Source organism: Ovis canadensis, chromosome 9 (assembly GCF_042477335.2).
Source record: "Ovis canadensis isolate MfBH-ARS-UI-01 breed Bighorn chromosome 9, ARS-UI_OviCan_v2, whole genome shotgun sequence".
Lineage (NCBI taxonomy): Eukaryota > Metazoa > Chordata > Mammalia > Artiodactyla > Bovidae > Ovis > Ovis canadensis.
In genome coordinates this window covers 64,354,881-64,377,642 of record NC_091253.1, presented here as the reverse complement: position 1 = coordinate 64,377,642, position 22,762 = coordinate 64,354,881, and the positions used below count along the sequence as shown (strand labels likewise).

General features: G+C 38.8%; 1 pseudogene; it reads right to left on the bottom strand.

Moving 5' to 3' along the window:
- LOC138445866 (glutaredoxin-2, mitochondrial pseudogene) overlaps positions 1 to 22,762 on the bottom strand; it is a 180,099-nt pseudogene that overhangs the window by 124,119 nt on the left and 33,218 nt on the right.

Sequence of the window (22,762 nt, the reverse complement as noted above, 5' to 3'; positions counted from 1 at the left end):
AACGGCTGAGTAATACTCCATTGTGTATATGTACCACAGCTTTCTTATCCATTCATCTGCTGATGGACATCTAGGTTGTTTCCATGTCCTGGCTATTATAAACAGTGCTGTGATGAACATTGGGGTACATGTGTCTCTTTCAATTCTGTTGTCTTATTTTTAATGGGTTACATTGTTGTCCCAACCCTGTATTTTCCGTGAGGAAGGCTGTTCTCTGATATTTCTTGGTTATCGGTTGCATTTCTGTTCCTTCCAAGAAGGTAGAATAAATTATCTGATTGATGAGTCATGGGAAGGCAGTAGCCTGTGTAGCTACGTTCTTTGTTTCCCCTTTTCTCAGAGAGCTCATCCATACTGTATGTTTTTACAGGTGAGACCATCACATAATAGGATCATTTTCCTCTTCCTGAGACTAAGTGAACCCACTGGTCTAATTTTAAGTTTCAAGATTTAAAAAACCCACAATTGTTGCTACACATTTAAGATATGTCTTCAAATTTAGCATTTTTCAGTAATAAAGGTGAGTTTTGCCTTTATGGTAGTATCATCTGATAACAAATTTGTCTCTCATAATGAACTCAAAACACAGGCAGTGACAGATTTGTTAGTTGAGGATGGAGAAGATCAATTAATGTCCTTCACCAGAAAATGTCCTGATGGTAAAGGAGACAGTTGACATTTGTATGGAAATTGCAGTGATCTTGCACTGTGTCTTTACAGGACTTTTCCCATACCTCCACTCTATAATCTATCTCATTGTTAAAATGGTTCATTTATTTATTTCTTATTCATTTCTATGTTTAGCTCTAGCTGAGTGAGTGGAGCCTAATGTGTACTTAATAATTATTTGCAGAATGAATAAATGAATGGAATTCAATGATTTTTAATGAATAGAAATCTCATTCTCTTTTCTATAGTTTTAATTTTAAAATAATAAATGTAGAACCTGATATTTAAAAATTATAATACTAAGTATTTGGTAATTCTTCTATAATATCTAGCATATTATAATGAACAAAACATCCCATATTTTATGACTAATTTGTCATTTTATGATTATTAGGTGTGAATCTGAATTTTAAAGGGTAATTTTAATTAGATTGAATGATTATGAAGTATTAATAGCAGAGAGAGAAAATCATGTAATTAATCCCAAAATAGAAAAAAAAAAGTCACTTGAAAATAAGAGGTAGCATGATGTAGACCAAGGTAAAATTATTATTACTATTATAACTGTGTTGTTACTGCAATTATTACAAATAAATGCTATTAACAGATATGAAGATATAATTAGACTTCTTAGTTTAGAGGTTTATTCAGAATTACAGCTAAAAATTAGTTGTGGGAATTATGGACAAAAATGAAATTGAAAATAAAGCCACAGAAATCTATAATGATTTAAAAGAAAATGGATACAAAATATTACATCTCTGAATTTGAGACCATGTAGTTTAAAACCTTTAAAGACCTTGCTAGCTTTCCAATGAAGCTTTCATGCACATATGCATACAGTGTTTTGAATAATTAGAACTTGCATTTTCACAAAGGAAACTGGGTTCTTTGTAGTTAGGACAAGAAAACTCAATTTGAAAATTATTACAGTGATAAGACCAAAAATAATTTTTCATGATATTCATATATGAAGTTGTCAACTCATACAAGTCACTTTGGGGATAGATGTGTGTGTTAGTTTCTTGATCAGTTAATATTAACAGGGTACACATTTCTGGTGTATACTAAAACACACCCTTTACTAAAACCAATGTGAGGAATGAGGGGAGTACCATTAATATGACTAAAGGTTGTTGAAGCCATAAAGTCTCATTGCAAATATATTTTTCAGTGAAAAAAAATATATTGTTTAATGTGACCTAGTATTTGTTCTTGATGACTAGATGTAATTGAATATTGAATAAACAAATGGAAAACATATTTATGTGCCAAACTTTTGCAAAAGAGGCTTTTACTTTAAGTTTTAGCATTGAATGGAGTTCACTTGGGCTTCCCATGTGACCCTAGTGGTAAAGAACCCACCTGCCAATGCAGGAGACATCAGAGTCTCAGGTTTGGTCCCTGTGTCAGGAAGATTCCCTGGAGAAGGGCATGGTGACACACTCCAGTATTCTTGCCTGGAGAATCCTCTGGACAGAGGAACTTGGTGGCAACAGTCCATGGTGTCCCACAGAGTTGGGCATGACTGAAGCGACTTAGCATACATCACATGTCATGAAAGGTGATCTACTCTGTATGCACAATTTATAACCTCTTTGTATAAGGAATATAATATTTTCATAGAAAAAGCACAAAATGGTTCAACTGTGCTGATAAGCTTTTCCAAATAGATGTATTCATCTTAGGGAAAAAATGTGATTATGAATAAGAATCTTTATACACAAAAATGTCAAACACTATCCAGATAGACGCTGGCACCATGTTTGCGTGAGTGCTGAGTCGCTTCAATGTTGTCCTACTCTTTGCCACCTTATGGACTGTAGCCCGCCAGGCTCCTCTATCCATGGAATTTCTCAGGCAAAATATTGGAGTGGGTTGCCATTTCCTCCTCCAGAGGATATTCCCGAGCCAGGGGTAGATTCTGCATCTCTTCTGTCTCCTGCCTTCGCAGGAAGATTCTTTACCACTAGCACCTCCTGGGAAGCCCCCGGTTTACTTTTCCCCAAACACTTCAAGCAGCTATTACAAGTCCGATTGTCAGAATCTAGGAAAGGCTGCACGTCTCAAAACCAAGTTGCAAGAGTAATAACTTAGTGAATTACATGATAAAATATAAAATTATCTGGTAAAACAAAAGAGAAAAAATGACAGATATTGTTATTGTACAAGGTATATATTTCCTTCTTGCACTCATGGATTCTATTTTCTGTAATGTTGCATGGCCCAACCTTCCTATTAACCATGCTTTCTGTGGCAAGAAAAGCTAATTAATAAATGAATTTTTGTAAGCCTGCTTGGGCAGCTGGATTTGGAAGAGTTTTAAGGTTTCAAAGAATGCAATCATCCATTCCTAAAGAGTGATGCATTAGATCATGTATTTGTGGCAAGACAGACAATTCCACAGTGCATTTTTTTCCCCATAATGAAAGCTTTAAATTTTCTGTTGTTTTCCTTAGAAATTGAATTTTTGTTGGAAATGGACTAGATTGTTCAAGATTAAAAAAAAATGTCAAGGTTTTAGAAATCCCAAACTATTATTTTTCAAAGTCATAATTATATATAACATGGGAGAAATCTGACACCGTTGTGTCCTTTAATAATATAGTTTTACAAGAAACTGATTTTTTTTCTTTTCAGAATTGTTTATGGGGTTCATGTTAAATCATAGGAAAATAATTTTATCAATATGTAATCTTGGTGAAAAGCATAACATATTTTCTGCACTGACATAAGTAAGCAGATGTATCTAACTTGTTTCAAAGTGCTTTCCTTCTGAGAATCTACTCTTTTCAGTTACAGAAGTTTGCAAAAATTCAGAATATAATTTGCTAAGGTCAGGTTTCTTGTAGATATTTTCTACCATTGATGGAGATGTAAATTTACAATGCAGGATTGTCTTTCTCGATGACCAGGGAACCATTCAGTTGAAATATAATCATCAATAAAGAGGGTCCTGTCTCATACTCACTGTGAGTTGGTAGGTGCTTACTTCCATGGGCAACAATTAGAAAACATCAACAGACCTGTCCATTCCATTCATCTAGCACATTTCCATTAGCTCATTTCGTAGTCCTCCCTCATTCTGTTTCAGCAAAGTTGAGCTCAATCCCTTTCACCAATTGCAGTAAACTCGCTGTTCTATTAAAATAGTTTTATATTTGCTAAGTGAAGTCTGCATTTATTGTTAATGGTACTATACTATTAAACTGGTCCAGTGCAATATATATATATATATATATATATATATATATATATATATATATATATATATACTCTTAGCCAGACTTGATAGCCTGGTATGAATGAAGCAGGGCTTGATATATGCTACCAATAGTTAGCCTGTTCTCATTTTCACTTCCTGGAAAACCACAAAGGAAAAGGTTGCAATTTAGTTACAAAATTACTCTGAGGATATTGTGAAAGTTACAAAACACTTTGCAACTATATAGCTCCAGTTTTCAATTAGTTGAGAACCTAGGGAAGAGAAATATAAAGAACTCAGACTTCAAAAAAAAAAAAATAATGTTACTGCCTGCCTGATATCCAAGGAAGTAGAAAGTCCGAATTTAAAAATAAGAATAAAGCTTGATATCTGAGAAATAAGTTACAGTATAATGAATTTATATATGATGCTTTATTTTAACCTTGTAGCCTATGGGGAAAAATAAGTTAAATCTTGATGATATGGAAATTGAAAAAAATGAAAAGTACTCCTGCATCATTCTACTCAAGCTAGTACTCTTCCTGTTTTTAATTCAAACTGACTCAATGTATTCCAAAGTTTTGGTGGACACAGTTTATGAATTTGGAATATAAAGGAAAAAATCTGTAAAAAATTAAAACCTTCTCTGTATCATTCTGGGTTTCCCTGATGGCTCAGTGGTAATGAATCTGCCTGCCAATTCAGGAGACACAGAACATGGGCTCGACCCCTGGTTCAGAAAGATACCCTGGAGTAGGAAATGGCCCCTGACTCCTGTGTTCTTGCCTGGAAAATTTCATGGACAGAGGATTCTGGCAGGCTCTGGCAGTCCATGGGATAGCAAAGAGTTGGACATGATTGAGCAACTGAGCACATACACACCCACAAATAACATTCTAGTCCCAATCAATCATTTCGACTTATAAGTTGTAGAAATTTAGGATATGGATATGGTTACCTATGAACACAAAGATACATGTCACACATTTCTAAGGCAGGAATTTTTGTATATGAAAGGTAGAATGTGTGGATGTGTGTGCTTGTGTATGCCAAATCCTGTTTATATATATATGTGTGTAAGATCTGCACAAATGCATGACGATATCTGGGAGACACAGAAGGAAATGTTTGCAGTATTACTTCTAGGCAGTGATTCTCAGAGTCAAAGAAGAGGAGTTAGATTTTTATATTTCTTATTGTACATTCTGCTGCATGGTTTGATTTTTTAAAATCATATTTGTATATGTTAATTATACATATTAAATACAGCTGTTTATAAATAGGAAATGATCTTGCTCATAAACAATTTAGTACTGAGATGATAATTTCAGGAGCAAGAGATGTCACTTTACGATTATTGCATCTAGTGACATAAGATGAAATATGTTTATTCCATGATTTTGATCAGTAGAAAACATCCCCTTTGCTTGTTAGAGAGTTAAAAAGACAGGGAGCCTTTTGTATGCACGGCAAAGGCATGCCTCACAGGAAGAATATCTTGTATAATTTAAACAGGGACCCTGAAATTCCATCTTATATCATAGGACACTAGTTTATACCTGGACCATCAGTACCTAGTAATAATAATACACTGACAACTGTATCTTGATTTTCAGAATTAAATGGCAAATATAGATACTCTATGACCTGAAACTGCTGGAGTACAGTACGATTTACATAGAGACACCAGGCATTAATCATTTAGGTAAAACTAGTTAAATAGTCACGAGTTTGATTATTGAATTTAAACATTCAATATGGTTTAAGGCAATTAGCTTTGCGCATTTGGGGGAAATGAGAAGTGTTGTGTCTTGGGAAGGGCAATGTGGGCTTGTTAAAGAATCCATGACATATGAAGAGAGTTAACCTTAGTCGTATGCACTGAGCGTGAAATAGGAAATGCAGCACTCGGAGCCACCCGTTAAGATCCTCTTATCTCCCTGCAGAAGGAAACTGAACTTTATGTGTTGCTGGGGCTAGTGAGGCAGCTTACTATGTTTATCACGAATGGGGGCTGGGAGTCTAGTTAAAAAGATTTTATACTCTTGGCTTCAGAGCAAAACCAGCTGCAGAAATAACCCCCTCACCACCACCATTACCAAGCACAATCTATTGAGCACCACATCGACATAGATTCTGTCAGAGCCAGGCTAAATCCCGTCGGCAAATGGATAAATGAACATTGTTTTCATCCTGTATTCCTATTTTTCTTAGAATACTCTGATTTTTCAGGGTTAGGGGGCATTGTTTCTACGTTTTCTCTCAGAAGTGGTAGCAGCTCTCAGTTTGAGAAGGTGGATTGATGTTAAACCATAGGCAAGACCCTGTTATGGATAAAGAGTTACTGGCATTTCAAAGTTGTGAGACAATTCACCCTTCTGAGTCTCATAGCCAGGTTGGTTTATTTGAGATTATATTTCTCCAAAGCCACAGGAAGATTAAACCTTCCCTCTCCTTTGCCCTTGCTCTTGCTAAAGTCTTAACAGAAACATTTTATTCCTGATGTTGAACTCTTGTTTCTTGTTGGATAATAGGTATGGTTCAAGTTCATATTTATCTATTTTTTCAGTGTGTCATCTTCCTTTTCTGATGCATTTTGGCCAGAAGCACACCCATTAGAATGGTAGAATCAAAGCTTAAATGTCTACTGCCCCTCAGCAATATGTTACAAATGAGTTGACACTGCAATGAAAATAAAGACACCAGACAGATGTCTGCAGATAGAAGATCTATTTACAGTACGTTCTCTTGACAGCTGATGACATCACATGAGCCATTTCCAATGATTTGAATAATGAGGGGAAGTCCTGCCCCTGAATCATCCACTCCAAGTATCAGTTTAGATGCAATTCTGATTTATTTTGGAAGTCCTGGGACATAAGGAACAAACTCCTATTCCTTATTCTAAAAACAAAGGAAAAGATCTGGGGACTATAATCCACCAATGAGACTTCCCATGCTGAATATTCTAAAGCAGTGGTTTTGACTTTAAGTTATGGTTAAGGATTGGAATAATTGAATTTTTGAAATCTAGGGCTGTTATTCCACCCAGCAAAGAAGACAAAGTAGATAATTTAAAGTTACTTTAATAAGGATGCTTATTAGATGGGAAAATAAATTTGAGTCCAATAAATCCTATTTCTTTAACGCACACAGATTTCCGTAGATTAAAAATTAATCAAAACTTTTGAGAAATCAGATAAACTTGAAATCTTAAGATATATTGCTGGGAAAAAAAGAAGTTATGTTGTTGATTTTTAAAAATAACATGCTATTTGTTCAAAATGAAGTGTTAAAAATATTAGAAGTCCCAAAGATTTCAGAGCAATAGTTTGGCTTCAGTAATCATCGTGACTAATCCCTTAGACTGCAAGGAGATCCAGCCAGTCAAGCCTAAAGGAAATCAGTCCTGAATATTCATTGGAAGGACTGATGCTGAAGCTGAAACTCCAATCTTTTGGTCACCTGATGTGAAGAACTGACTCATTTGAAAACACCCTGATGCTGGGAAAGATTGAAGGTGGGAGGAGAAGGGGACGACAGAGGATGAGATGGTTGGAAGGCATCACTGACTTGATGGACATGAGTTTAGTAAGCTCTGGGCATTGGTGATGGACAAGGAAACTTGGTGTGCTGCAGTCCTTGGGGTCACAAAGAGTTGGACATGACTGAGGGCCTGAACTAAAACATAATAAATTTTAATAAACTCCAGACTGCATTTTGAATTATATAATACATATCTAGGGCTATGCATAATTCTGATAAAAAGATTTATTATAGCACATAAGTAGCTGGATAGAACAGAAATCAAGATGGGTAAGAAATATCAAAGAAAAAACTCAGTCAGATTCCTATATATTTCCATCAGCAAAAGACCAGGAGATATCACTGAAATTCCATTCATTTTTGTAAAGAATGAGAAATTACTGTGATCACACTTTGATCTTTTCACCTGGCTTTTAGCAGGTTCATTGGTAATTTTTTCAGAAAATTGTCCTAATCCTTAAAAATCTTCTATGTTTCACACAAAAAGAAGCTTGGTAAAAAACTTTGACCATCTCTACAGGCATACTTGGGTCTTGAATCTTGGCTCTAAACTAACTTAAACTTAAATGTCATTATTGGAACAATTGTATAGGCACTAGGAATGTGTTATTATTTGTGGAGACAAAGACAAGAGAGAAAGTATTTTATATTGACCCTTTCTTTTCTGATAGGATCCAAGTAAGAGAACAATATCTGTTGGGTCCATGAGACAGAAAGCATGTAGACAAAATACCAACTTTACAAAGATGCCAAATGGAAGGTTGAACTGAACTAGATCTTTGATAGTATCTTTGAGTCACTGAAATCATCCTGAAACAACTAACCTCCAAACATCCACAGAAATAAAGAAAAATGACCTAAACCATTGGTTCTTTGTTCAGTTCAGTCACTCAGTTGTGTTGAATCTTTGCAACCCCATGGATGCCAGGCCTCCCTGTCCATCACCAACTACCAGAGTTTACTCAAACTCATGTCCTTTGAGTTGGTGATGCCATCTAACCATCTCATCCTTTGTCGTCCCCTTCTCCTTCAATCTTTCCCAGCATCAGGGTCTTTTCAAATGAGTCAGTTCTTCACATTAGGTGGCCAAAGTATTGGAGTTTCAGGTTCAACATCAGTCCTTCCAATGAATATTCAGGACTGATTTCCTTTAGGATGGACTGGTTGGATCTCCTTGCAAGTCCAAAGGACTCTCAAGAGTCTTCTCTAACACCACAGTCCAAAAGCATCAATTCTTCAGCTCTCAGCTTTCTTTATAGTCCAACTCTCACATTCATACATGTCTACTGGAGAAACCATAGCCTTGACTAGATGGACCTTTGTTGGCAAAGTAATGTCTCTGCTTTTTAATATGCTACTAGATTGGTCATAACTTTTCTCCCAGGGAGTGAGCATCTTTTAATTTCATGGCTGCAATCACCATCTGCAGTGATTTTGGAGCCCCCCCAAAATAAAGTCTCTCACTGTTTCTACTGATTCCTCATCTATTCGCCATGAAGTGATGGGACCAGATGCCATGATCTTAGTCTTCTGAATTGTTGAGTTTTAAGCCAACTTTTTAACTCTCCTCTTTCACTTTTATCAAGAGCCTCTTTATTTCCTCTTCACTTCCTGCCATAAGGGTGGTGTCATCTGCATATCTGAGGTTATTGATATTTCTCTCAGCAGTCTTCACTAAGGAGGCAGGTGGTCAGGTATTCCCATCTCTTGAAGAATTTTCCAGTTTGTTGTGATCCACACAGTCAAAGGCTTTGGCATAGTCAATAAAACCGAAGTAGATGTTTTCTGGAACTGTCTTCCTTTTTTGATGATCCTGCAGATGTCGGCAATTTGATCTCTGGTTCCTCTCCATTTTCTATAACCAGCTTGAACATCTGGAAGTTCATGGTTCATGTACTGTTGAAGCCTTGCTTGGAGAACTTTGAACATTACTTTAGTAGCATGTGAAATCAGTGCAACTGTGCTATAGTTTGAGCATTCTTTGGCACTGCCTTTCTTTGGGATTGGAGTGAAAACTGACATTTTCCAGTCCTGTGGCCAATGCTGAGTTTTCCAAATTTGCTGACATATTGAGTGCAGCACTTTCACAGCATCATCTTTTAGGATTGGAAATAGTTCAACTGGAATTCCATCACCTGCACTAGCTTTGCCCACAGTGATGCTTCCTAAGGCCCACTTGACTTTGCATTACAGGATATCTGGCTAAGGTGAGTGATCACACCATCATGATTATCTGGGCCATGAAGATCTTTTTTGTATAGTTCTTCTGTCTTCTTGCCATCTGTTCTTAATATCTTCTGCTTCTGTTAAGTCTATACCATTTCTGTCCTTTATTGAGCCCATCTTTGCATGAAGTAATCCCTTGGTATCTTAAATTTTCTTGAAGAGATTTCTAGTCTTTCCCATTCTATTGTTTTCCTCTATTTCTTTGCATAGGTCACTGGAGAAGGCTTTCTTATATCTCCTTGGTATTCTTAGAACTCTGCCTTCAGATGGGAATATCTTTCCTTTTCTCCTTTGCTTTTCACTTCTCTTCTTTTCATAGCTATTTGTAAGGCCTCCTCAGACAGCCTTTTTTTTTTTTGCATTTATTTTTCTTGGGGCTGGTCTTGATCCCTGTCTCCTGTACAATGTCTTGAACCTCTATCCATAGTTCATCAGGCACTGTATCAGATCTAATCCCTTGAATCTATTTCTCACTTCCACTGTCTAAGCATTATGCATTTGATTCAGGCCATACCTGAATTGTCTAGTGGTTTTCCCTACTTTCTTCAATTTAAGTCTGAATTTGGCAACAAGGAATTCATGATCTGAGCCATAGTCAGCTCATGGTTTTGTTTTTGCTGACTCTATAGAGCTTCTACATCTTTAGCTGCAAAGAATATAGTCAATCTGATTTTGGTATTGATCATCTGGTGATGTCCATGTGTAGAGTCTTCTCTTGTATTGTTAGGAGAGGGTGTTTGCTATGACCAGCGTGATCTCTTGGCAAAACTCTATTAGCCTTTGCCCTGCTTCATTCTATACTTCATATCCAAAATTGCCTGTTACACTAGGTGTTTCTTGACTTCCTACTTTTGGATCTCAGTCCCCTATAATGAAAAAAGGACATTTTTTGGGGGGGTGTGAACTCTAGATGCCGCCCACGCTTAGTGCATCCCAGTCCCCTATAATGAAAAGGACATATTTTGGTGGGTGTTAACTCTAGAAGCCGCCTGTGCTTAGTGCACCAGTCTAAGCATGGGCTGCTTCTAGAGTTAACACCCCCCAAAATATGTCCTTTTCATTATAGGGGACTGGGATGCAAAAGTAGGAAGTCAAGAAACACCTAGAGTAACAGGCAATTTTGGCTTTGAAGTACAGAATGAAGCAGGGCATTCATAAGAGAAACCCAAATAAGATGGTAGGGGTTGCAAGAGGGCATCAGAGGGCAGACACACTGAAATCATACTCACAGAAAACTAGCCAATCTAATCACACTAGAACCACAGCCTTATCTAACTCAGTGAAACCAAGCCATGCCCGCAGGGCAACCCAAGATGGGCGGGTCAAGGTGGAGAGGTCTGACAGAATGTGGCCCACTGGAGAAGGGAATGGCAAACCACTTCAGTATTCTTGCCTTGAGAATGCCATGAACAGTATGAAAAGGCAAAATGATAAGACACTGAAAGAGGAACTCCCCAGGTCAGTAGGTGCCCAATATGCTACTGGAGATCAGTGGAGAAATAACTCCAGAAAGAATGAAGAGATGGAGCCAAAGCAAAAAAAAAAAAAAAAACAAAAAAAAAAACAACCCAGCTGTGGATGTGATTGGTGATAGAAACAAGGTCCGATGCTGTTCAGAGCAATATTGCATAGGAATCTGGAATGTCAGGTCCATGAATCAAGGCAAATTGGAAGTGGTCAAACAGGAGATGGCAAGAGTGAACATCGACATTCTAGGAATCAGAGAACTAAAATGGACTGGAATGGGTGAATTTAACTCAGATGACCATTATATCTACTACTGTGGGCAGGAATCCCTCAGAAGAAATGGAGTAGCCATCATGGTCAACAAGAGAGTCTGAAATACAGTACTTGGATGCAATCTCAAAAACGACAGAATAATCTCTGTTCATTTCCAAGGCAAACCATTCAATATCATGGTAATCCAAGTCTATGCCCCAACCAGTAATGCTGAAGAAGCTGAAGTTGAATGGTTCTATGAAGACCTACAAGACCTTTTAGAACTAACACCCAAAAAAGATGTCCTTTTCATTATAGGGGACTGGAATGCAAAAGTAGGAAGTCAAGAAACACCTGGAGTAACAGGCAAATTTGGCCTTGGAATGCGGAATGAAGCACGGCAAAGACTAATAGAGTTTTGCCAAGAAAATGCACTGCTCATAGCAAACACCCTCTTCCAACAACACAAGAGAAGACTCTACACTTGGACATCACCGGATGGTCAACACCGAAATCAGATTGATTATATTCTCTGCAGCCAAAGATGGAGAAGCTCTATACAGTCAACAAAAACAAGCCCAGGAGCTGACTGTGGCTCAGATCACGAACTCCTTATTGCCAAATTCAGACTTAAATTGAAGAAAGTAGGGAAAACCACTCGACCATTCAGGTATGACCTAAATCAAATCTCTTATGATTATACAGTGGAAGTGAGAAATAGATTTAAGGGACTAGGTCTGATAGATAGAGTGCCTGATGAACTAGGGAATGAGGTTTGTGACATTGTACAGGAGACAGGGATCAAGACCATCCCCATGAAAAGAAATGCAAAAAGCAAAACAGCTGTCTGGGGAGGCCTTACAAGTAGCTGTGAAAAGAAGAGAGGTGAAAAGCAAAGGAGAAAAGGAAATATATAAGCATCTGAATGCAGAGTTCCAAAAATAGCAAGAGACAAGAAAGCCTTCTTCAGCGATCAATGCAAAGAAATAGAGGACAACAACAGAATGGGAAAAACTAGAGATCTCTTCAAGAAAATCAGAGATACTAAGGGAACATTTCATGCAAAGATGGGCTTGATAAAGGACAGAAATGGTATGGACCTAACAGAAGCAGAAGAGATTAAGAAGAAGTGGCAAGAATACACAGAAGAACTGTACAAAAAAGATCTTCGCGACCCAGATAATCCCAATGGTGTGATCACTCACCTAGAGCCAGACATCTTGGAATGTGAAGTCAAGTGGGCCTTAGAAAGCATCACTACGAACAAAGCTAGTGGAGGTGATGGAATTCCAGTTGAGCTGTTTCAAATCCTGAAAGATGATGCTGTGAAAGTGCTGCACTCCATATGCCAGGAAAATTTGGAAAACTCAGCAGTGGCCACAGGACTGGAAAAGGTCAGTTTTCATTCCAATCCCAAAGAAAGGCAATGCCAAAGAATGCTCCAACTACTGCACAATTGCACTCATCTCACATGCTAATAAAGTAATGCTCAAAATTCTCCAAGCCAGGCTTCAGCAATTCGTGAACCGTGAACTCCCTGCTGTTCAAGCTGGTTTTAGAAAAGGCAGAAGAACCAGAGATCAAATTGCCAACATCTGCTGGATCATGGAAAAAGCAAGAGAGTTCCAGAAAAATATCTATTTCTGCTTTTGACTATGCCAAAGCCTATGACTGTGTGGATCACAATGAACTGTGGGACATTCTGAAAGAGATGGGAATACCAGACCACCTGACCTGCCTCTTGAGAAATCTGTATGCAGGTCAGGAAGCAACACTTAGATCTGGATATGGAACAACAGATTGGTTCCAAATAGGAAAAGGAGTACGTCAAGGCTGTATATTGTCACCCTGCTTATTTAACTTATACGCAGAGTACATCATGAGAAACGCTAAACTGGAAGAAACACAAGCTGGAATCAAGATTTCCAGGAGAAATATCAATAACCTCAGATATGAAGATGACACCACCCTTAAGGCAGAAAGTGAAGAGGAACTAAAAAGCCTCTTGTGAGAGTGAAAGAAGAGAGTGAAAAAGTTGGCTTAAAGCTCAACATTCAGAAAACGAAGATCATGGCATCCAGTCCCATCACTTCATGGGAAACAGATGGGGAAACAGTGGAAACAGTGGTAGACTTTATGTTTTTGGGCTCCAAAATCACTGCAGATTGTCACGGCAGCCATGATATTAAAAGATGCTTTCTCCTTGAAAGCAAAGTTATGACCAACCTAGATAGCATAATCAAAAGCAGAGACTTTACTTTGCCAACTAAGGTCCATCTGGTCAAGGCTATGGTTTTTCCTGTGGTCATGTATGGATGTGAGAGTTGGACTGTGAAGAAGGCTGAGCGCTGAAGAGTTGATGCTTTTGAACTGTGGTGTTGAAGACTCTTGAGAGTCCCTTGTGCTGCAAGAGATCCAACCAGTCCATTCTGAAGGAGATCAGCCCTGGGATTTCTTTGGAAGGAATGATGCTAAAGCTGAAACTCCAGTACTTTGGCCACCTCATGTGAAGAGTTGACTCGTTGGAAAAGACTCTGATGCTGGGAGGGATTGAAGCCAGGAGGAGAAAGGGACGACAGAGGATGAGATGGCTGGATGGCATCACTGACTTGATGGATGTGAATCTGAGTGAACTCCAGGAGTTGGTGATGGACAGGGAGGCCTGGCGTGCTGCGATTCATGGGGTCGCCTAGTCGGACACGACTGAGTGACTGAACTGAAATGAACTGAAACTATGGTGGAAGTAATGAAGATAATGGTGACCTCCTTCAAAAAATTCCATGCATGTACTGCTACACCTACTGCCTTGAACCCTTTAGCAGGCCACCAACAGCCCACGCCTCCACTGGACACTCTTGGACACTCCTGCAGAAGTCTGGGTCAGTCTCTCATGGGGTCACTGCTCCTTTCTCCTGGGTCCTGGTGCACACAAGGTTGTGTTTGTGCCCTAGGAGAGTATTTCCTTGTCCTGTGTAAGTTCTGGCAGCTCTATGGTGGGGTTAATGGTGACCTCCTCCAAGAGGGCTTATGCCATACCCACGTTTGCTGCACCCAAAGCCCCTGCCCCTGTGGCAGTCCACTGCTGACCTGTACCTAGACAGGAGATGCTCAAACACAGTTCTGTCTCAGTCTCTGTCAGGTCTCTGGGTCCTGGTGCACACAAGGTTTGTTTGAGCCCTCTTAGTGCTCTGGCAGGAATGGGGTTTGATACTAAACATGAATTCACCCCTCCTACCTTCTTCCTCAGGTTTCTCTGACCTTGGATGCGGGGTATCTCCTCACAGCTGCTTGAGTGCCACACAGCCACAGCTCCAGCACTGCACTTTTAATCAAAAATCATCCTTGACTGATTAACTAGCTTCTTAGCTAATTATATCAACCATTAAAATTGCATGTAATATCTTCCATGAAAGTGTCCTGACTAATGCATTTCCCATCCCTCACTATACTCAGAGATGCACTGCCTTTTTTCTCTCTTCTTGTCAAAAACATTTCCTCAGTGTATATCATATACACTGTTCCCCAGTTCTTGTCAAGCTCATTGTAACTTTGTCTTCTTATCCTTCTAACATTCAAGTCTCATTTTGAATGCCCTTTCTCAGAGATACTTTATCTGATCATTATAGATAAGGAAGTGGCCCACAACCAATTATTTTTTTCTATTACAAAAACATTTTTTGTTTTCACTTCATGGCACTTTTTGTAATTTTTAAAATTTATTTCTGGTTCCTTTAATCATATCACCTCATATTGTAATACTGAGGAAGGCAGAGGCAAGTGTGTCTTAATTATCTCTGATATCTGTCTCCAAGCCAGGTATAACATATAGTAGGTCCCTGGAAATACTTCTTAAATGAATAGATGCAGAGATCGGTGCTTCAAAGTAATACATGTAGAGGCAACAGCCATTTAAATATTTTAGCCCCTTAGAAAGAGAAGGCAATGGCAACCCACTCCAGTACTCTTGCCTGGAGAATCCCATGGATGGAGGAGCCTGATAGGCTGCAGTCCATGGGGTTCCTAACAGTTGGACACAGCTGAGTGAATTCACTTTCACTTTTCACTTTCATGCATTGGAGAAGGAAATGGCAACCCACTCCAGAGTTCTCCTCTGGAGAATCCCAGGGATGGGGGAGCCTGGTGGGCTGCCATCTATGGTTTAGCACAGAGTCAGACACGAATGAAGCGACTAGCAGCAGCAGCCCCTTAGAAAGCCAGATATTAGAGTGATAAGGACTGAGTCTGATGCTTAAAACATTAATTATTATTTATTATTTTTTCTACATTATGATCTCCCTGCAAAAGTAGCATTTTTTTTGTCAAATAATAAGGTCCTATGATGTTGCTATTATGTATCCTGATTTTCTGTGAGCATTTTAATATGTATATATATTATTTCCACTAACAAAGAAGTTTCAGTCACTATGCTTATTTCACTTTTCATGTGATTGCTTGCTGAACAAATAATTACAATTTACTTCAGTAATATTGTGAAAAAACTCCCCTTTATTAGTTTATATCTCTTTTATGAAACAGTATGACATCTTTCCATTACCCTTTATTTCAGAAATACAGTTGCTACAGCGTAATAATGTGAAAACAAGTTTAATACCAGGAATTTTAAAAATGCTGTGTATGGAAAAATTAGTTAAGTAATACTAGGAAAAATAGCAAAGTGTAATGGAAAAGAAGAAATAATAACATTTACCTGATTGTGGCTCAGATCATGAAGTCATTATTGTCAAATTCAAACTTAAAGAAGGTAGGGAAAACCACTAGACAATTCAGGTAGGCCTAAGGCAGATCCCTTATGATTGTACAATATAAGTGACAAATAGATACAAGGGATTAGATATGATAGACTGAGTGTCTGAAGAACTATGGACAGAGGTTCACATTGTACAGGACATTGTACAGGAGGCAGGGATCAACCCTCCCCAAGAAAAAGAAATGCAAAAAGGCAAAATGGTTGTCTGAAGAGGCCTTACAAATAGCTATGAAAAGAACAGAAGTGAAAGGCAAATGAGAAAAAGAAAAAATACACCCATCTAAAGGCAGAGTTCCAAAGAAGAGTAAGGAGAGATAAGAAAGCCTTCCTCAGTGATCAATGGAAAGAAATAGAGGAAAACAATAGAATGGGAAAGACTAGAGACCTCTTCAAGAAAATTAGAAATACCAAGGGAACTTTTCATGCAAAGATGGGCACAATAAAGGACAGGAATATTATGGACCTAACAGAAGTAGAAAATATTAAGAAGAGGAGGCAAGAATACACAGAAGTACTATACAAAAATGATCTTCATGATCCAGATAACAATAGTGTGATAACTCAACTAGAGCCAGACTTCTTGGAATGCAAAGTCAGGTGGGCCTTAGGAAGCATCACTATGGGCAAAGCTAGTAGAGGTTATGGGATTTCAGTTGAGCTATTTCAAATCCTAAAAGATGATGCTGTGAAAGTGCTGCACTCAATATGTCAGCAAATTTGGAAAACTTAGCAGTGGCCACAGAACTGGAAAAGGTCAGAGTTCATTCCAGTCCCAAAGAAAGGCAATGACAAAGAATGCTCAAACTATAGCACAGTTGCACTGATCTCACATGCTAGTAAAATAATGCTCAAAATTCACTAAGCCAGGCTTCAACAGTATGTGAACCATGAATTTCCAGATGTTCAAGCTGGTTTTAGAAAAGGCAGAGAAACCAGATATCAAATTGCCAACATCTGCTGTATCATTGAAAAAGCAAGAAAGTTCCAGAAAAACGTCTATTTCAGTATTATTGACTATGCCAAAGATTTTGACTGTGTGGATCACCACAAATTGTGGAAAATTCTTCAAGACATGGGAATACCAGACCACTTGACCTGCCTCCTGAGAAATCTGTATGCAGGTCAAGAAGCAAACCTTAGAACTGGACATGGAACAATAGACTGGTTCCAAATCAGGAAAGGAATACCTCAAGGCTGTATATTGTCACCCTGCTTGTTTAACTTATATGCAGTCCCTCAGCTGTGTCCGACTCTTTGTGACTCCATGAACCACAGCACTCCAGGCCTCCCTGTCCATCACCATCTCCTGGAGTTTACCAAAACTCATGTCCATTGAGTCAGTGGTGCCATCCAGACATCTCATCCTTGGTTGTCCCCTTCTTCTCCTGCCCCCAATCCCTCCCAGCATCAGAGGCTTTTCCAGTGAGTCAACTCTTCACATGAGGTGGCCAAAGTACTGGAGTTTCAGCTTTAGCATCATTCCTTCCAAAGAAATCCCAGGGTTGATCTCCTTCAGAATGGACTGGTTGGATCGCCTTGCAGTCCAAGGGACTCTCAAAAGTCTTCTCCAACACCACAGTTCAAAAGCATCAATTCTTCAGCACTCAGCGTTCTTCATAGTCCAACTCTCACGTCCATACATGACCACTGCAAAAACCATAGCCTTGACTAGATGGACCTTAGTCAGCAAAGTAATGTCTCTGTTTTGAATATACTATCTACGTTGGTCATAACTTTTCTTCCAAGGAGCAAGTGTCTTTTAATTTCATGGCTGCAATCACCATCTGCAGTGATTTTAGAGCCCCCCCAAATAAAGTCTGACACTGTTTCCACTGTTTCCCCATCTGTTTCCCATGAAGTGATGGGACCGGATGCCATCATCTTCATTTTCTGAATGTTGAGCTTTAAGCCAACTTTTTCACTCTCCTCTTTCACTTTCATCAAGAGGCTTTTGAGTTCCTCTTCACTTTCTGCCATAAGGGTGGTGTCATGTGTATATCTGAGGTTATTGATATTTCTCCTGGAAATCTTGATTCCAGCTTGTGTTTCTTCCAGTCCAGCATTTCTCATGATGTACTCTGCATAGAAGTTAAATAAACAAGGTGACAATATACAGCTTTGATGTACTCCTTTTCCTATTTGGAACCAGTCCGTTGTTCCATGTCCAGTTCTAACTGCTGCTTCCTGACCTGCATACAGATTTCTCAAGAGGCAGGTCAGGTGGTCTGGTATTCCCATCTCTTTCAGAATGTTCCACAGTTGGTGGTGATCCACACAGTCAAAGGCTTTGTCATAGTCAATAAAGCAGAAATAGATGTTTTCCTGGGACTCTCTTGCTTTTTCCATGATCCAGCGGATGTTGGCAATTTGATCTCTGGTTCTTCTGCCTTTTCTAAAACCAGCTTGAACAGCAGGAAGTTCACGGTTCACGTATTGCTGAAGCCTGGCTTGGAGAATTTTGAGCGTTACTTTATTAGCATGTGAAATGAGTGCAATTGTGCAGTAGTTTGAGCATTCTTTGGCATTGCCTTTCTTTGGAATTGGAATGAAAACTGACCTTTTCCAGTCCTGCGGCCACTGCTGAGTTTTCCAAATTTTCCTGGCATATGGAGTGCAGCACTTTCACAGCATCATCTTTCAGGATTTGAAACAGCTCAACTGGAATTCCATCACCTCCACTAGCTTTGTTCGTAGTGATGCTTTCTATGGCCCACTTGACTTCACATTCCAGGTTTCTGGCTCTAGATTAGTGATTACACCATCATGATTATCTGGGTCATGAAGATCTTTTATGTACAGTTCTTCTGTGTATTCTTGCCACCTCTTCTTAATCTCTTCTGCTTCTGTTGGGTCCATACATTTTCTGTCCTTTATCGAGCCCATGTTTGCATGAAATGTTCCCTTGGTATCTCTAATTTTCTTGAAGAGATCTCTAGTTTTTCCCATTCTGTTGTTGTCCTCTATTTCTTTTCATTGATCGCTGAAGAAGGCTTTCTTATCTCTTCTTGCTATTCTTTGGAACTCTTCATTCAGATGCTTATATCTTTCCTTTTCTCCTTTGCTTTTCGCCTCTCTTCTTTTCATGGCTATTTGTAAGGCCTCCCCAGACAGCCATTTTGCTTTTATGAATTTCTTTTCCATGGGGATGGTTTTGATCCTTGTCTCCTGTACAATGTCACGAACCTCATTCCATAGTTCATCAGACACTCTATCAGATCGTCCCTTAAATCTATTTCTCACTTCCACTGTATAATCATAAGGGATTTGATTTAGGTCATACCTGAATGATCTAGTAATTTTCCCTACTTTCTTCAATATGAGTCTGAATTTGGTAATAAGGAGTTCATGATCTCAGCCACAGTCAGCTCCTGGTCTTGTTTTTGTTGACTGTATAGAGCTTCTCCATCTTTGGCTGCAGAGAATATAATCAACCTGATTTCAGTGTTGACCATCCGGTGATGTCCAAGTGTAGAGTCTTCTCTTGTGTTGTTGGAAGAGGGTGTTTGCTATGAGCAGTGCATTTTCTTGGCAAAACTCTATTAGTCTTTGCCGTGCTTCATTCCGCATTCCAAGGCCAAATTTGCCTGTTACTCCAGGTGTTTCTTGACTTCCTACTTTTGCATTCCAGTCCCCTATAATGAAAAGGACATCTTTTTTGGGTGTTAGTTCTAAAAGGTCCTGTAGGTCTTCATAAAACTGTTCAACTTCAGCTCCTTCAGCGTTACTGGTTGGGGCATAGACTTGGATAACTGTGATATTGAATGGTTTGCCTTGGAAATAAACAGAGATCATTTTGTCATTTTAGCAAGTCTTTAAATTTATGAATGTTTTTGCATGTTCTTACATCTTTTTAATTTATTTTTCTAATGTTTTGTTCTCAGTGTGCATGTCATATTTGTTTGGATACATTTAATTTTAAGAATTTTATTTTCTGTCGCTATTGTTAAATAGAATCATTTCCTTGATTTCTTGTATAGATTGCTCATTTCTAGTATATAGAAATAGTGATTTATGTTCTAAATTAATCTTATATCCTACAAATTTGCTGAAGTTGTCTACTAATTCCACTAGCATTTTTTTGGATTATTTAATAACTTTCTATATTACAAGGTCATGATATTTTCAAGTAGAGATAACGTTACTTCTTCATTTTCCATCTGGGTGCTTTCTTACTCCTTTACCTTACCTAATTGCTCTGAGTAGAAGTTCTAGTACAATGTTGAATAGAAACAAGGTAAGTGGACATCAGATTATTTGAATTTTGCTCATTAGATGTGAATTGATTTTCATACATTGAATAAACCTGGCATTCCTAAAATAAATCCCATTTGGTCATGGTGCATAGTGGCTCAGTGGCAAAGAATCCACCTGCTCATGCAGGAAACACCGGTTTGATTACTGGGAAGATACCCTGGAGAAGGAAATCACAGCCCACTCCAGTATTCCTGCCTGGGAAATGGCTTGGACAGAGGACTGGTGAGCTAGAGCCCACGGGATCATAAGAGTCAGACACAACTTAGCAACTAAGCAGCAACGAAAGTGTAGGATTTTAATCCATGTATGTCATTCTCCATTGCCCTTTCTTTACCAAATACAGCATTCCACTTGTAATTCTTACACAATATTATGTGTTCAGATGTATAGCAGTTTATTCATTTGATGAAAATAAAATTACATATGTATATAGTGAATCATTCTGTAAGTTGACAGAGTTTACTAACAATATCTGGTGCTGACTTTTGATACATATTATCATGAACTTGCATCAGTTGAATTAAGTAAGAAGAAAGTGATTTTTTGTAACTTAGAATATATATATATATATATATATATATATATATATATATATATATATCCAACTGAGTTGAGTTGAGTTGCTCACTCATGTCCGATTCTTTGTGACCCCGTGGACTGCATGCAGCATGCCAGGCCTCCCTGTCCATCACCAACTCCCAGAGTTTACTCAAACTCCTGTGCATTGACTCGGTGATGCCATCCAACCATCTCATCCTCTGTCATCCCCTTCTCCTCCTGCCTTCAATCTTTCCCAGAATCAGGGTCCTTTCAAGTGAGTCAGTTCTTCTTATCAGCTGGCCAAAGTGTTAGAGCTTCAGCTTCAGCATCAGTCCTTCCAATGAATATTCAGGACTGATTTCCTTTAGGATGGATCTGGTTGGATCTCCTTGCAGTCCAAGGGACGCTCAAGAGTCTTCTCCAACACCACAGTTCAAAAGCCTCAATTCTTTGGCGCTCTGCTTTCTTTATGGTCCAACTCTCCCATCCATACATGGCTACTGGAAAAACCATAGCTTTGACTAGATGGATCTTTGTCAGCAAAGTTATTTCTTTGCTTTTTAATATGCTGTCTAGGTAGGTTATAATTTTTCTTTCAAGGAGCAAGTGTCTTTTTATTTCATGGCTGTAGTCATCATCTGCAGTGATTTTGGAGCCCCCAAAATAAAGTCTCTAACTGTTTTCATTGTTTCCCCATCTATTTACCATGACGAGATGGGACCAGATGCCATGATCTTAGTTTTCTGAATGTTGAGCTTTAAGCCAGCTTTTTCACTCTCCTCTTTCACTCTCATGAAGAGGCTCTTTAGTTCTTCTTCACTTTCTGCTGTAAGGGTGGTGTCATCTCTATATCTGAGGTTATTGATATTTCTCAACTGAATATATATATGTTCTGAATATCTATACACATATATATACATGCTGTTGTTTAATGTGAAAAATTAGTATTTCATTTACTGAAGATTTTTGCTGCTTCCTGAAACTCCAGTACTTTGGCCCCCTCACGTGAAGAGTTGACTCATTGGAAAAGACTCTGATGCTGGGAGGGACTGGGGGGCAGGAGGAGAAGGGGACGACAGAGGATGAGATGGCTGGATGGCATCACTGACTCGATGGACGTGAGTCTAAGTGAACTCCTGGATTTGGTGATGAACAGGGAGGCCTGGTGTGCTGCAATTCATGGAGTCGCAAAGAGCCGGACACGACTGAGCGACTGAACTGAACTGAACTTTTGGTTTATGCAATTTGCCTCATACATAAACAGATGTACATGAAAGTTCAGGGTTTCCCTGGTGGCTCAGTGGTAAAGAACATGCCTGTGATGCAGGAGACCTGGGTTTGATCTCTGGTCAGAAGGATCCCTTGGAGAGAGGAATGGCTGCCCACTACAGTATTCTTTCCTGGAGAATCCCCATGGATAGTGGAGCCTGGCTACAGTCCATGGGGTGGCAAAGAGGTAGACACGACTGAGCTACTAACAACAGGAAAAAACTTATATAAAATTTCAGACCTGAACTATGATTTGAGTGAGACACATTGCACATGAGGAAACCACAGGCCCAGCACAAGATGCTTTTTCCATCTTGTCCAGTCCCCTCCAAAACATATGTTGGCATCAACTAGAAAAAAATACATAACTTCTCAGGAAAGACTACAGCAAAATAGGGTTAAATAAGCAAAATGCTATATGAGTTCCTGGAGAAATATCTGGTGACAGAAATAGATGGTGATTGTTTGTTATTCTATAATCAGTGTTTAAGAGGTGTTGCGGTCATGATATGGACTTTAGCAAGGATTGAGGAAAGCAGCATGACTGTGGAGCATCACCTTTAAGT